Source organism: Zalophus californianus, chromosome 1 (assembly GCF_009762305.2).
Source record: "Zalophus californianus isolate mZalCal1 chromosome 1, mZalCal1.pri.v2, whole genome shotgun sequence".
NCBI lineage: Eukaryota > Metazoa > Chordata > Mammalia > Carnivora > Otariidae > Zalophus > Zalophus californianus.
The window spans coordinates 33,505,038-33,518,944 of NC_045595.1; the positions used below are offsets into that span (position 1 = coordinate 33,505,038).

Consider the following 13,907-nt stretch of genomic DNA (forward strand, 5'->3'; position numbering starts at 1 on the left):
ATCTGGGTCCCAGGTATCTTTGACCATTGGAGGTTTAAAGCAAACACTTTGATAGGCAAAAGATCATCGCCAAGAGCTAGAGGAAGGGGATTTTAGACACAGAAGCCCCCCAAGCTGCCTCTAAAGCCTCTACAAACACCAGTCCTGATAACAATTAGAAGGGTCCTTGAAACATATTATATACCTTTGCTGTTTTATTACAGTTTGGCTCCTTCTGTGTCCCATTGACATTTGACTTAAATGTTCAAAAGTATTAAAACATCTGCTGAATTATAATTCCAAAGTTCAGATGACATTGAGATGAAATCTACGAAACTACGAATTCACCATGTTAAACAGGTTTTTTTATTTTTAATGGAATACAGACAGCCGCTGTTTACAAAGCAGCCCCATATGCAAAACCGTGGGTTGGGTTTAATTCAGAGCTGATGTGACCTATGGATCTTCAGACATGTTGCAAGGGAGACCTCAGCCTTCAATAATGCAGCATCTCTTAGCAGTCCTGTTCTCCGGAACAGCAGGGGAGGGTAGGCAGAGGAGATGACTGACAGTGAATATCATGTACCTCAATTTTCAGGATCTTTTACTGCCCCTTCTTAAACCTAAAACCAGACTCTGGCCTCTTCCTCTGTTTTAAGGATATAACGGGCCCACCTTCTAGGTTTCCAGTTCCGTCACTAAACAGGACCACCATCACTATCAGGTACTGAGCTAAAAATATCCTTATTTTGTAAGTACCAGTCACACCTCAGTTCTTCAGTCATCAAGATTCACAGCCCCTCTGCCTCTCCTCACCTGCTGAGAGAATCTTTGGCATCACCCACCACTCAGTGCTAACCCCGCTCCTCAATCTTCCACTCCATCCCCTTGTGTTACTAGGCATAGTGAGACAATCAGTGTATATGAGTGGAGGGCAGGAAAGCAAAGGGAGACATGAAAGTCGTAACTAGAAGATAAATGAGAGGGAAGAAGAGACAAGAGGAAGGATGGCGTGCGGTCATGGAGAGATGTGGTAAAGAACAAGGAACGTGTGATGAGGACACCTTCAAGCCATCTCCCGGGTACCTAGAGTAGATTACAGAGAAAGAGGCAAGCCTTTTAAGTGTGGCAGAAGAGAACCACCTGAGTTCCTCCAACATTCTTCCAGAGATAAAAGACTGGAATTGATTCTACGGTTGGCTCCTGGACCCATTTCCTTGAATGCACTCCAAGACTCAGTCACTAAGGGTCTCCGGATTTCCTTGAGTTCCATAAGGCTGAGAAAAATGAGGCGCAGAGAGGTCAGGAACGGGTAAAGCAACAAGTTGATGCTGCCTGTCACTAAAGTTTGTGATTGGCCACTACATCCCGCTGCCAGGTACCCAGAAATCGATGGATTCGTGGAGCCCCTTATCATCAATTGCTCCTGAGGCCTGAGCAGAGCCTGAGGAATCAGCAGCTGCCGGCGCACATCACCGACACAGTCCAGCTGTGATGGGGAGGAAGAAAGGAAGGAGGAACTCAAGTGCAGAAATGGAAATGTGCAGGGCTAAGAACAACAGTGCAGACGCTAAGGAGAGATTCTTCACGGCATCCAAAGAAGCCGCTGTCAGGAAGGTCTGTGGCTGCTGGGCTTCGGAGAGAACATTTCGGGGCCATTCGGCGAGGGTGCTGGGATGGCGACATGGATGAGCTTCAGACAAGAGAGAAAATAAACTGCAGGGGGCAAAAGAGAAGGCAAAGAGAAGGACTGAACGTGACAAGCCATGGGTGGTGGTAACCACTGTATCCGCTGCCCCTTCTTCAGGAGCATAAGAGAATAAAAGGTACGAAATGGGGGTGGGGTGGCCCGGTAAAGCCCCGCAGTCATCCCTGTTCTCTGGATCTCTGCAGACTCCTCCAGTTCAGAGCGCGGTCCCAGGGCCAGCATCAGCACCACCCGGGGGCTCGTTTCAGATGCCCAACCAGGGCCTTCCGATGCAGAATCCGCATCCTCGGCCAACTGACAAAACACCTGCAAGCCTTGGGTTCACTATGCTGGGCCCTGCACCCCCTGGTGAACCCAGATGGTTCTGTCTTGTCTGCATCTCTTCCTTCAGTTCATCTCCAAAATGTGAGCACCCACCATGTGCAGGCACCATTCCCGGCAAGCACTGGATACAGTGGTGAGACAGAGAACAGCAACCCTCCTGGCCCTCATATGGCTTACACTCGAGTACCAAGGGGACAGACATGACTCCTACAACCATAAAGACACATAAAAGTATCACCGTGTGATGAAAGCTGCAAAGAGGAAGCCTGTGGTCTTGTGAGAGCACAAAACAAGGGATCAGACCCTGTCAGAGAAGGCTCTCTGGAGAAAGTGACAATAAAATTGAGATCTGCATGATGAGCAGACACAGATGCTAGATACTAATGTAGACTAGGTACGGAGGGAAAGGAACAGCATCCAAGCAGAGAGGAAAGGCATATGCAAAGGCCCTGTGGCAAAAAGGAGCACCACACATTCAAGGACTACAGGGAACAGCATGTGCAAAATGCGACTGGCAAGGGAGGCAGTGGCCAGACCACGCAGGTTCTTGCAGTTCCATGAAGGATCTGATTCTAAAACCAAACGGAAGCCCCCTGACAGGTTTTAGGATGGTTATATAAGGTTAGGGGGGAAAGGAAGCAAGAGTAAGACCCCAGACAATTTAACTTCCCTCCCTCGTGACCCTAGGCTATATCTTGCCTCCCACCAAACCCACAAGACAAACTGAACCCCTTTCCTACCAAAAAAATAGGCAGGCAGTGCCCCAGGGATAAAGCAGAAAGAACAGATTCACACAGCTAGAGAATAAGCCCGGGTGACTGTCCAAGGCTGTTGAGAGCGTTGACTAGTACTTAAGACTCTCAGAAGTAAAGAATATCTGAATTCAGACGTGGTTCTACCACCACCAGGGCAAAGTAACTTCTCTGAGCCTTCTTTATTCAAAGGGCATAATAATGCCTACATATCACAAGGAAACTGACTGAATTAAAGTAGAGTCTGTGAGCCCTGAGTGTGCCACTTAACACATACTAGGTGTTGAACGAAAGATATACTCTATCATACATCTCTGTGGTTTTCAACCTGCCCTTATGGGCACATTTACTCTTGAGGCTAAACTAAATGGTTTCTTTGATTAAAAAATGGCGTGTAGCAAATGCTTAAGATCCAATGCTAAGCCCTCACCTCATCTTTATTATTTCTTTCGGTCATCACAATAACTCTATGGAGTGGGTACGACAATCAACCCCACTTCACACTGAAGTGCAGACAGGATACACGGCTTTTCAAGCACTAAGTGTGAGTCTAGGTTCTAAGCAGACTTCCTGACTACTTGGGGCTCCCAACTGGGAATAACCCTACGTGTGCAATAAGTTGGCAATTCACAGAGGGCTCTCCCACTCACCGGAAAGCTCCTTTGAAGCATGGGACTCTTAGGACGACATTCACTGATGCTCAGCAAGGCCTGTTGTGCGAGGGAAAGCTTGAATGAAGGAAGCTGTCCCCTCAAAGAATCCGGCTCTCGGAGTCAAGTGAATATAAGAAAGGCTGAAACAGGTGTACTTCCAGGAGTTACACCTTTCTGGTGAAGAGAGGCTTCCCTTGGGCTTGGCTGGAGTCCAGTGTCCTTTAGTAGACAAGCTACCTGAAAACCCCTAAGGGCTAAGTTTTGATATAAAATGTAACTTCCTGCTCAGAATTTCCTGTTTGGGGTATTTGGAGGAACTGCATAATCCCTGCTTTATTTCAACCATGAACTGCTTTATTTTCCAATTTTTTGCACACCACAGTCACTAGCAGCTTGATATTTACAAAACACCTTTGCCCTCCGGATTTCCAGGCAGTGATAAAAGCACAGAGGAAGGGGCGCCTGGGTGGTCCGCAGGGAGCCTGCTTCTCCCTCTCCCACTCCCCCTGCTTGTGTTCCCTCTCTCGTTGTGTCTCTCTCTGTCAAATAAATAAATAAAATCTTTAAAAAAAAAAAAGCACAGAGGAAATATTTTACGGCTGGTCCTATTCTAGTGCTGTAGGGGGTATGCAGAATGCCAGCCAGCTGTAAGCAAAGGTCCAGGGCCTGAAAGCTTTCTCAGGGGACGCCAAGTGTTACCTGTGGTATTTAAATGGTAAGGGGCCTGTTGAGTCAAATGCTTCCCCAGGGAATTGGAGAGACACCAATTTGCTCAAAATCACCCCTGGCTGGGAACATAATAGAGGGCTAGAGTTCAGGCTTCTGTTCTGGCTGATGATTCATTTAGGACAAATGATTTTACCTTTCCTTTCAACACCCTGTGACAAAAGGTATGTTGGAGAAAGCCAATTCAGCAGACTTCAAGGGTGTCCCCACACTGCAGCAGACGTAAAGCCACACGGAAAATGAAAGGGACTGCCAAAGGTATTCTTTTCTGGGGCAACTAACATGGTAAGAGTCATACAGCAGCACACATATAGGTTTGGGAACGAGCCACGTGTGAGTTCACATCCAAATGCATCCACTTCTCAGATGCATGTTGTTGGTCAAGTGACTGAATAAAGTGGCACTTGTTAAATTAAGGCACACACACACTCACCTGCAGTCCATGCTCATCTGCAGCGCACCCTGGGCCAGGTCTCCCTGCAGTTCCTGTCTTGACTACAGAGCACCAGCTTCCCCAAAGTCACAACCCCTTTCCAGAACAGCGGCTACCAGTGGCCACTTGACATGGGGGTGGGGGCTGAGGGCAACAAGTCTACCATCTTCTAACTCAGGACAACGCTGCAAAACCATCTCAACTTCGGAGCTTCCTGTGGGTCGGCTGGGGCATTCACTGACAATGACTCACAACCTCACTTCTCCTTCGGCCAACCCTCCATAGGAGTGGACCCCCTAGAGCATTCTGAGTCATCTCTGTCCACCTAGGAGGACAAACAGCGAACCATGACCAGTTCACAGTACTATACTATTTGGTTTGTCATTTTTACAAGGGTAAGTGCAATGCAAATCTGAAAGGAAAAAAAAAACTTTTCTAAAGGGCTGATATGATGCCCAACACACACACTCAACATTCCCTTTTGCCTTAGTCCTAACTCCCCCTACATCCCACAAACTGGTCTACATCAAATTTGCTTTTATTTGTTTTAATTAGAATGAAGAGTAAAGTGGGAATTTGAAAGTTATCCTTTCAATCAAAAAAGAATGACATGAACTGACACAATCTATAGTCAGCTAACCTGAAACAGTGAACTTTAAAATATATACAGGCTTTAATCTGTCAAAACTTAGAGAAAACTTCTCATGGATGAGTAATCAACTAGTAGCTTAGAAATCATTTTTTTTTTTTTTTTTTTAGCAGAGGACAACACAAAAGAAATTACACCATGATCCTTTACGGTTACATAGTATAAACTATACTTTATCTAGCAAACATTCATTCCAAGTTTTTCTTATGAATATAAATATGAAAAGAGATAGTATTCAAAGTTCCCTATCACCAGCCTTGCCTGGAAACACAGAGCAAAGATGGTAAGGTTCAATAATAACCAGGTCATTACAAAGCAGAGGTGGAAATGGATGAGAGATTAGAGTAGATGGCGAGACCTTGTTAACTCACTTTAAGGGGATTTCCCAAGAATGAGCCATTAACTGGCTGAGCAACAGACTGTACCGTCTTTAAGGAGAAATGCATGGCACAGGGGCGCCTGGGTGGCTCAGTCAGTTGAGCATTCAACTCTTGATTTCGGCTCAGGTCACGATCCCAGGGTCGTAAGATCAAGCCCCGTGTCAGGTTCCACACTGGGTGTGGAATCTGCTTAAGATTCTCCCTCTCTCTCTCTCCCTCTGCCTCTCTCCCGCCAAAAAAAGGAAAAAAAGAAATGCATGGCATAATAGCCAACTATCACCAAATAATTTCATGGCATGCTCTAAGTAAAGTTTTTTAAAAACCTCTTACTATAACTGTGAATGGAGTCATACAGAAATTGTTAATAAGAGCCTTCATGCTCAGGGCACATCCCTGATTGAGCAAAGAGGAACAGAGGATGAGTGAGACTAATAAACTAAGAAATGTCATCCTAGTTCAATATTTTCAACACTTTCAGCATTTCCACCAGAGGCATCGTTAACTAGTATGATTCTCAGCTACTTTTTCCTGGTTCCCCAAGTAATAAACAAAAATGGCACACAAAGAAAATGTTACCTGGAGGCGTACGCAAGCTGCCAAATGTAAGAGCCTCTATCTTGGCTTGCCACTTCTTAACTCTTGATGTGTCTGGATTCTATGACGTTCTTCAATTTTGGCGCAATATACTCATTCTCAACCTGGATCTATTCTGCCCTTCCACACCCAGGGGACTTTTAGCAATGTCCAAAAGACATTCTTTGGTTATTACAACAGGGAGTCGGGGGCTTACTATCATCTAATGAGTAGAGAGGTCAAGTATGAGGCTAAGCATCTTACAACACCCACCACAGCCACCAACAGCAAAGAATTATCCAGCACAAAATACCAACGGCATGAAGGTTAAGAAACTCTGGGGGAGTGGTATGCACCCTAACGTTGCAAACCAAAGATCAAAGTCCCAGTTTGAATCCCATGTACCTCGGTGGGGTGCGTACTAGCTTTTCTCAGCCTTGGTTTCCATGTGTATAAAATGGGCTAGAAACACTCTTGAAGAGTTTGGGTAAAGAATAAATGAGAGGACAGATGAGGAAGGACCTAGCACAGTGCCTGGCATATCAAAGGTGCCTGTGACATCTGGTAAATGTGAATCGCTGCTCTGTTTCAACTCTAGCCATTTCCCACCCATCCCCATTTCCTCTAGGATCTTACTGGGAAGCAAAGAAAAGAGGAGCCCAGCCAACTCTAAAGCCCACTCTAGGCCAATAGTTTACATGGAGCTCCTTTAATAATTTTGACTTCTATTGTGTCTAAATTTATGTTTGAGGAACCTGGGGGTGGGGAAGGCCACAACTTTTACATTTTTTTTAAAGGTGTGTTGTTTTCCCAAAAGAGAATTTCAATTCAATAGCCTAGGAGCCAAATGAAAGAAGGAAATGCAAAACTCTCCACTGGGTCTCTGAAAAGCTCATTAGCAGCACATACTAACACAGGCTAATACGCACTTTTCTCAGACAAGGAAGATCTTCAGTGAGTTGACTGAAGACATATTTAAGTAAGGGGCGCCTGGGTGGCTCAGTCACTTAAGCGTCTGCCTTCGGCTCAGGTCATGATCCCAAGGTCCTGGGATCGAGCCCCACATCGGGCTCCCTGCTCAACGGGGAGTCTGCTTCTCCCTCTGCCGCTCCCCCTGCTTGTGCTCTCTCTCTCTCTCTCTCTCTGTCAAATAAATAAATAAAATCTTTTTTTAAAAAAAGGCACATTTAAGTAAAACAAAGTAAATGCTTAGATATCTGATGAAATGGAAAAAGATAATGTCTGCCTTAGTAATGACCATGCTTGGTGGCTCAGCTGTAAACCACTCCCTAATGTATGAGGGCCATAATCCTCAATTTACCTTATAAAAACAATACCTGCTTGCTGTAAGCTCTGCCAAGTCACCTACATAACAGGCAGCTTCTCATTGCTCCTACGCACTTCCAATCCTCAGAGGAAGGTTAGGGTAACCCAGTAATTCATGGTCCAAGCCAGGACACCGAAGACTGAAAGAGGGTACTCTTACTAATTACACCAGGACAACAGGGGCAAACCAGGTGCTCCTCAAGCACGCTGGGACCTATGACCACGGCCCAGGTTGCCTTAGGTTCTCCATGGTTCCAGACATTTTTACTTGGAAGGCGCCCACAAACACACCCACCTAGGTCAGCCATCAACACGTTACACAAGCGGGGTGATCCTATAGATACCGTTCTATCTCTTGCATTTTTGTTACTGAATCGATCACGGTATGCTTACGTGTCAGAGCACCGAGAATCACTTCATTTTTTTTCAATTAACTCCATACAGAATATGCCACGTTAGGCAGGTGCCATAATTGTTTAATCACCCACAACACTTACCCGTCAACTTCAGATCTTGGTCATTATGAGCAGGGTGATAAAGAACGTGTAACCTGTACAGGTTTGAGTATTTCCAGAGAATGGGCTTCCAGTGGTGGGGATGCTAGGTCAAAATGTTGCCACTTTTGATGGGTTCTTCCTCAACGCTCTCCGCAAAAGTCTTTCTCAAGTCGTCTCAAGACCAACAGTTAATGAACACTTTTGAATTTCTGCCAAGCCTGATAAAGGGAGCATGCTGGCTCACTGAATTCTTGCCTTGCATGTTCTCTTAACTCCAGACAGTCTGGGCCGTGGGCGTACTTGGAATTCTCCTGCTCGAGGCCTTTGCTCCTGCTGTTCCTTCCACTGACAATAACATTCCACACCATCGCTATAAATACCCTCCTCATGACAAACACAACCTCCTCCACAGGCTGTCCCAAGCCTGACGGACTACAAACTGTCTTCATATCAACTCTTCCTCCTGGGGATGCCCGTAACACTGTTTATTCCCCTCGCTGAAGCCTCACCCCATAATCTGAATCAGAGTCCACAGTCACCCCTAAATCATGGAGACAAATCATGGGCACTCAGACACAAGTGGTTATGGGCATGCACAAGCACAAAGTCACACAGACATAACCTGACCCAATTTCCAGGCCTCAGTTTCCTTATCTGTAAAACACGGGGATTTAAAATAGTACCTACCCCAAATACCTACCTTTTTATATGATGTTGAAAAAGTATATGAGAAAATGTATAGAAAGCCCTTAATATAGAGGAGATGATAAAGGAATGCGAACAATTTATTACTGTTTAATAGGACTGGTCCTTTGAGGGCATGTTTCCTTCAACTGAGTCCTAGGCAAATCCAGCACAGTAATTTGCACGCAGAAATCATACCATATATGTGTTTGTTGAATGCCGTGTTTAATCACAGTTGCTCATTGGATCAAATAATAATAATAATGGAAGTTAATATGCATTAAATGCTTACTATGTACTAAGCATTCTTTAGCATATGTCTCATGCATAATCTCATTTGATCCTCGCAGACAACTCTAAGAAATAGGAACTATACAAATAAGAAAACTGAGGTTACAAATCTTACCCAAGGCCAGAGGGGATGGGGGATTCAGACCCAAAGCTCCCTCACTGCAGAGTCCTATCCTTAACACATTCCAGAATCTGTGCCCTTAAGCTGTCCCCCACGCTGATCATGTATCATGTTAATGAGAGAAGTAGTAAGAGAGTCCTAAAATCTCCCACTCTTACTTGCAAACAAAATCTTCCATAAAATAGAAATGCCCTTAGAGCGGTGGGCCTGGATTTTAAAAGGGGGACAACCCTGTTGTTTAGTGCCACCTCTCCTGGGGTATCCCTAACCTTGACTCATCCAGTCCCCCACCAGATCTCTCCTCCAGTGAAACCAAATCTTTACTTTAAAAATAAAACGAGCCGAGAGGGCAGAGACAGATAAAACAATCTCATAGAGGAAGAGCGCCAGGTCTCCAAGGCGAGGCCCGGTGAAGGCTTCTTCTAGTTCAGGGGATCCTGGACCTGACCCCCAGGGAAGCCTTCAGGTCCAAGCACATATCCAGAGTCCCACTGCAATGTGCTGCCCTGAACAGGAAACCTGATGAGGCATCATGGCAGTTTGGGCCTTGCAGTGAGCCTTGCACAAAAGCACCAGATCAGGAACTTCCTGCCACACCGTGGATCACTGCAAAGTCTCAGCCTGCAGGGCCATTGCTGACATGGAAGGAGCAGAGACCATGTCCTCATGACAGCCTGCCTGGGCTTGGTAGACACACAATCAATAAACGTTCATTGGGCGGTGCCCGGCTGGCTCAGTCGGAAGAGCATCCAACTCTCAATCTCAGGGTCATGAGTTTGAGCCCCATGTGGGGTGTAGAGATTACTTAAATCTTTTTTAAAAATCTTATATAAATAAATAAATGTTCACTGAATTTTAGGAGTTGGCCTTCACGTGTATAAATATAGCACTCTACCCTTTCTACAGATGAAGAGACTGAGGCACAAGCATTGTAAAGCAGCAGAGTCCTGAATCGCTTGAAGGAAGAAATAAAGTGAGACAGCCAGGAAGAACAACGTTTTCCCCACAAAGCCACACTGATTTGTTGCACCATTTGTAGGGCCTCTCCTAACTGCCCCTGTCATATGTCCATGGTCTTTCTTGATATGGAAAAAAGTAAATGGAAAGACGTCATGTATGCATACTAACTGATAAATGAGGATAGCTGTGGTCAAACTAAACCAGCTCAGGATGTAGCATCAAAGACCCAGATAGAAAGCACTCAGCTGACCTTACACCCTGCAAGGTTCCCTTTCCTCATTAATAACCAAAGATACAGCCAACCACCTCCCAGGGCTGATAAGAGCATCCATCATTCCCAGACCTGAGAACATGGTTTGCATCCTGGCTCTGCCATTAACAGCAGTACAGAGAACATTTCAACTTCTCTGAACATCAATTTCTTCTTCTGTAAAATGGGAATGATTACAGTACCTCCACTTCATAGAGTTGTTTGAGGAGTAAATGAGTTAATACCCAGCCCTTACAGCAAAGCATAGCACACAATGAGGGCTTTTAAGGACGAAAGGAGATAAAAGTACAAAAAAATTTCTATACGCAATAAATGTCTAGTGGCTCCACTTTGATATTATTTATAGCTGGAATAATCAACAGAAAGGAAAACTGACCAAACCAGACAATTACCCTGGCATGAGGTTTATTGGAAAATGCCTATATGCATTTGCTATCCTTCTATCTTTATATCAATCATTCTAGAATTCTAAAGATCCAGGAATCATTTAATTGCTCTATAATAATTTGTAGCTTCCCACAGAGTGATGACTAAATTCTACTTTAAGCAAGAAATCGAAGGGAAATAACATGAAGACATAAAGAGAGTATAGAATGTGTTTCCATCAAAGCTGCTCCATATAATTTGGTCCAACAAATTCAGCTCCATAAAATCTAAGAGGAGGTGGCGGTGCCAGGAAAGAAGATTAAAACCCAGAGTGTTAAACAGAAGTGTTTTGAGTCAATTACGCAGTCAATTCGGCGCCTCCGCAAACCTAAAATCAAAAGTTATCCGATTCAAAAGAGGAAAACTGACAAACCTAATGCAATAATAACTATCGTTTCCCCAACGTTGCCTTTGCTCTGCGTTTCATGCTGAGAGCCTCATCACCCAGCATCCTTGCAACAACCACACAAGGTGTGCGTTCTTATGGTCACTAAGTCACAGAGGTAAAATCACGTACCCAGGGCCCCATGGCGAGGAAGCAGAGACTGGATTTGAACCGGCCCGTTTGCAATGCAAAGCCTGGGAGCCTGGAGCACATGGGCAGCAACCCAGGAAGGTGGGAAGTTGGCCAGAGCAAGACCACTGGCGGGACTGAAGGCCCTAACACCAGACAAGTAGCATGCATACCCTTGGCAAGTGCTCTCAGTGCCACAAAGATGACGAGGACACATGCTGGTAATCTAGTCCCCATCCTCAGAGCTGGAGGAGACAGGCAAGTGGTACTCCTGACAGCCCCGGGAAAGGTCCGGCTACCACAAAGGAAGAACGCAGAAGGCAGGAGGCCCAAGACATCAAGAAAACCTAACTGCACCTGCTTCTGAGGGCAGCTGGAAGATGAAGCCAAGTAAAACCAGGTGGAAACAACCCCCAGCGTTCACTGATGGATGAAAGGATAAAACAAACTGTGGTCTAGCTACACGATGGAATATTACCCAGCCCTCAGGGCGCCGGGGTAGCTCAGTCGGTTAAGCATCCGCCTTTGGCTCAGGTCACCAACCCAGGGTCCTGGGATCAAGCCCCACATCAGGCTCCCTGCTCAGCAGAGAGTCTGCTTCCCCCAACCCCCGCCGCTGCTCTGCCTACTTGTGTTCTGTCAAATGAATAAATAAAATCTTAAAAATAAGGACTGTTACTCAGCCTTTAAGAGGAAGGAGGTTCTTTTTTTTTTTTAAGATTTTATTTATTTATTCATGAAAGACAGAGAGAGAGAGAGAGAGAGAGAGAGAGAGAGAGAGGCAGAGGGAGAAGCAGGCTCCCAAGGAGCAGGGAGCCTGACGTAGGACTCGATCCCAGGACCCTGGGACCATGACCTGAGCCAAAGGCAGACACTCAACCATCTGAGCCACCCAGGCGCCCAAGAGGAAGGAGTTTCTAACACATGCTACAACACAGACGAAGCCTGAGGGCACTGTGTGGAGTGAAATAAGCCTCTCACGACAGGACAAATACTGTAGGGTTCCACTCACATGAGGTACCTAGAAGTCGTCAGATTTATAACGACAGAAAGTCGAATGCTGGTTGCAGGGGGTGGGGGAGAGGGCCGTGGGCAGTTACTGCTCGATGGGAACAAAGTTTCAGTAGGAGAAGAAAAAGTTCTGGAGACAGATGGTGGTTGCCCAACGTGGTAAATGTATGTAATGTCCCTGAACCATACATTTAAATAATGGCTAAAATGGTAAGTTTTATGTTATGTCTATTTTAACCACAATTTTTGAAAAGTTGAATACGACTTTGCTGGGTCCCTAAGCACACCCAGAACTGTGCCGGAAGGTACAGGTACTTATGTCTAGACCTGCTCATGGTGCAGCCACAGATGGACAAACGGAGAAGCTTACAGCTGCACTGGGCCAGGCTTGCTGCAAGCCCCTCTCCCCCAGGGCACAGAGACTGCAGCCTGCCCAAGTGCCAGGAAGAGCACCCAGTTTCCAGCTTTCCTCAGACCACGTTCCAGAAAGTTCTGTACTCCAAATTCACACAATGGAGCAGTAGAGTCTGAAAGGGATTCCATCACAAGCTACAAAGGCACTAATGGAGCATCCTAGTGGGAGCCCGGAGCATCTCCAAGCCAGAGGAGGCTCCTCGCTGTCCCTTCATCAGCAGGGTAACCTGGCACTAGGAATAACTTCTCTAGCGTCAGTGTCCACACCTGTGGCATGGGAGGATTGGACACATACTTCACAGCTCACACTGAGGATTAAAGATCAGGCACATATGGCCTTCAGAGCACAGTGTGACCTGACAAGCACTAATCTGCTATTGTTGGCATTGTGGGTTTTCGTCTTCTTTCCCTGGTTTTCACTCCCCGACTTGAAGCCCAACAGGCAGAGCCTATGACAAGTGGGGAGGTGAGGGCTCAAGCCTCAGGGATTGGGGTAGGGACTGCAGACCTAAGGATGCAGCACACAGCATGTGGCATTCCTCTAGGCCTCTTTCTACATGGTGTAAATAAGGAGGCATGCCCCCCACCCTTCACCACGATCACCCATCCGCAAACAACAGAAGTCATTGTGAGGCTGTCCCTTACAATATCTAGTTCCTGTCTTCACATAGCCCATACTCTACTCTCCAGGCCATACTGGGATGGGGTCTGCCCAGAAGAGAGGTATTTTCTAGTTTGAACAAAGTCACCATATGGGCTATTGGCAGCTCTGAAGCAAATGAGGAAAATATGACCCATGCCCTGTTCAAGCTGTATTTTCCCACAGTATTTCTTTCTTCCTTAAGACAGTATTTCCCTGAAGCTCCCGCCTTCTTCTGAAATCCTTAAGTTACACACGTCAGCTAATCCCCTTTGTTGTTCAAGCCATTTGAGGTTTTCTTGGTTTTTGGTTTTTGTTGTTTTTTTTTATTACTTGTAACCAAAAGCATCAAGGTGATAAAATGGTTTCTGCCATCCCAGGATAACTCAGAGTCTCCCTCTCTGGATAAAATACTCAAATTGAAATGATCTGTTCAACCATCCCAATATATAAGGTGCTGGAGACAGAGCAGTCCACAGAAAAAACATCCTCCCCAGCCTCACAGAACATAGCTGTTCCATATAAAGTTCTTTGGGAGAATCAGCACATTGCCATACACTGAGGTTCTTTAAGAA

General features: G+C 45.7%; 1 protein-coding gene across 14 annotated transcripts in view; it reads right to left on the reverse strand.

The window, feature by feature from the left end:
* The window catches only part of MAGI1 (membrane associated guanylate kinase, WW and PDZ domain containing 1), a 612,287-nt gene that overhangs the window by 583,028 nt on the left and 15,352 nt on the right, over positions 1–13,907 (reverse strand). The window lies entirely within an intron of this gene.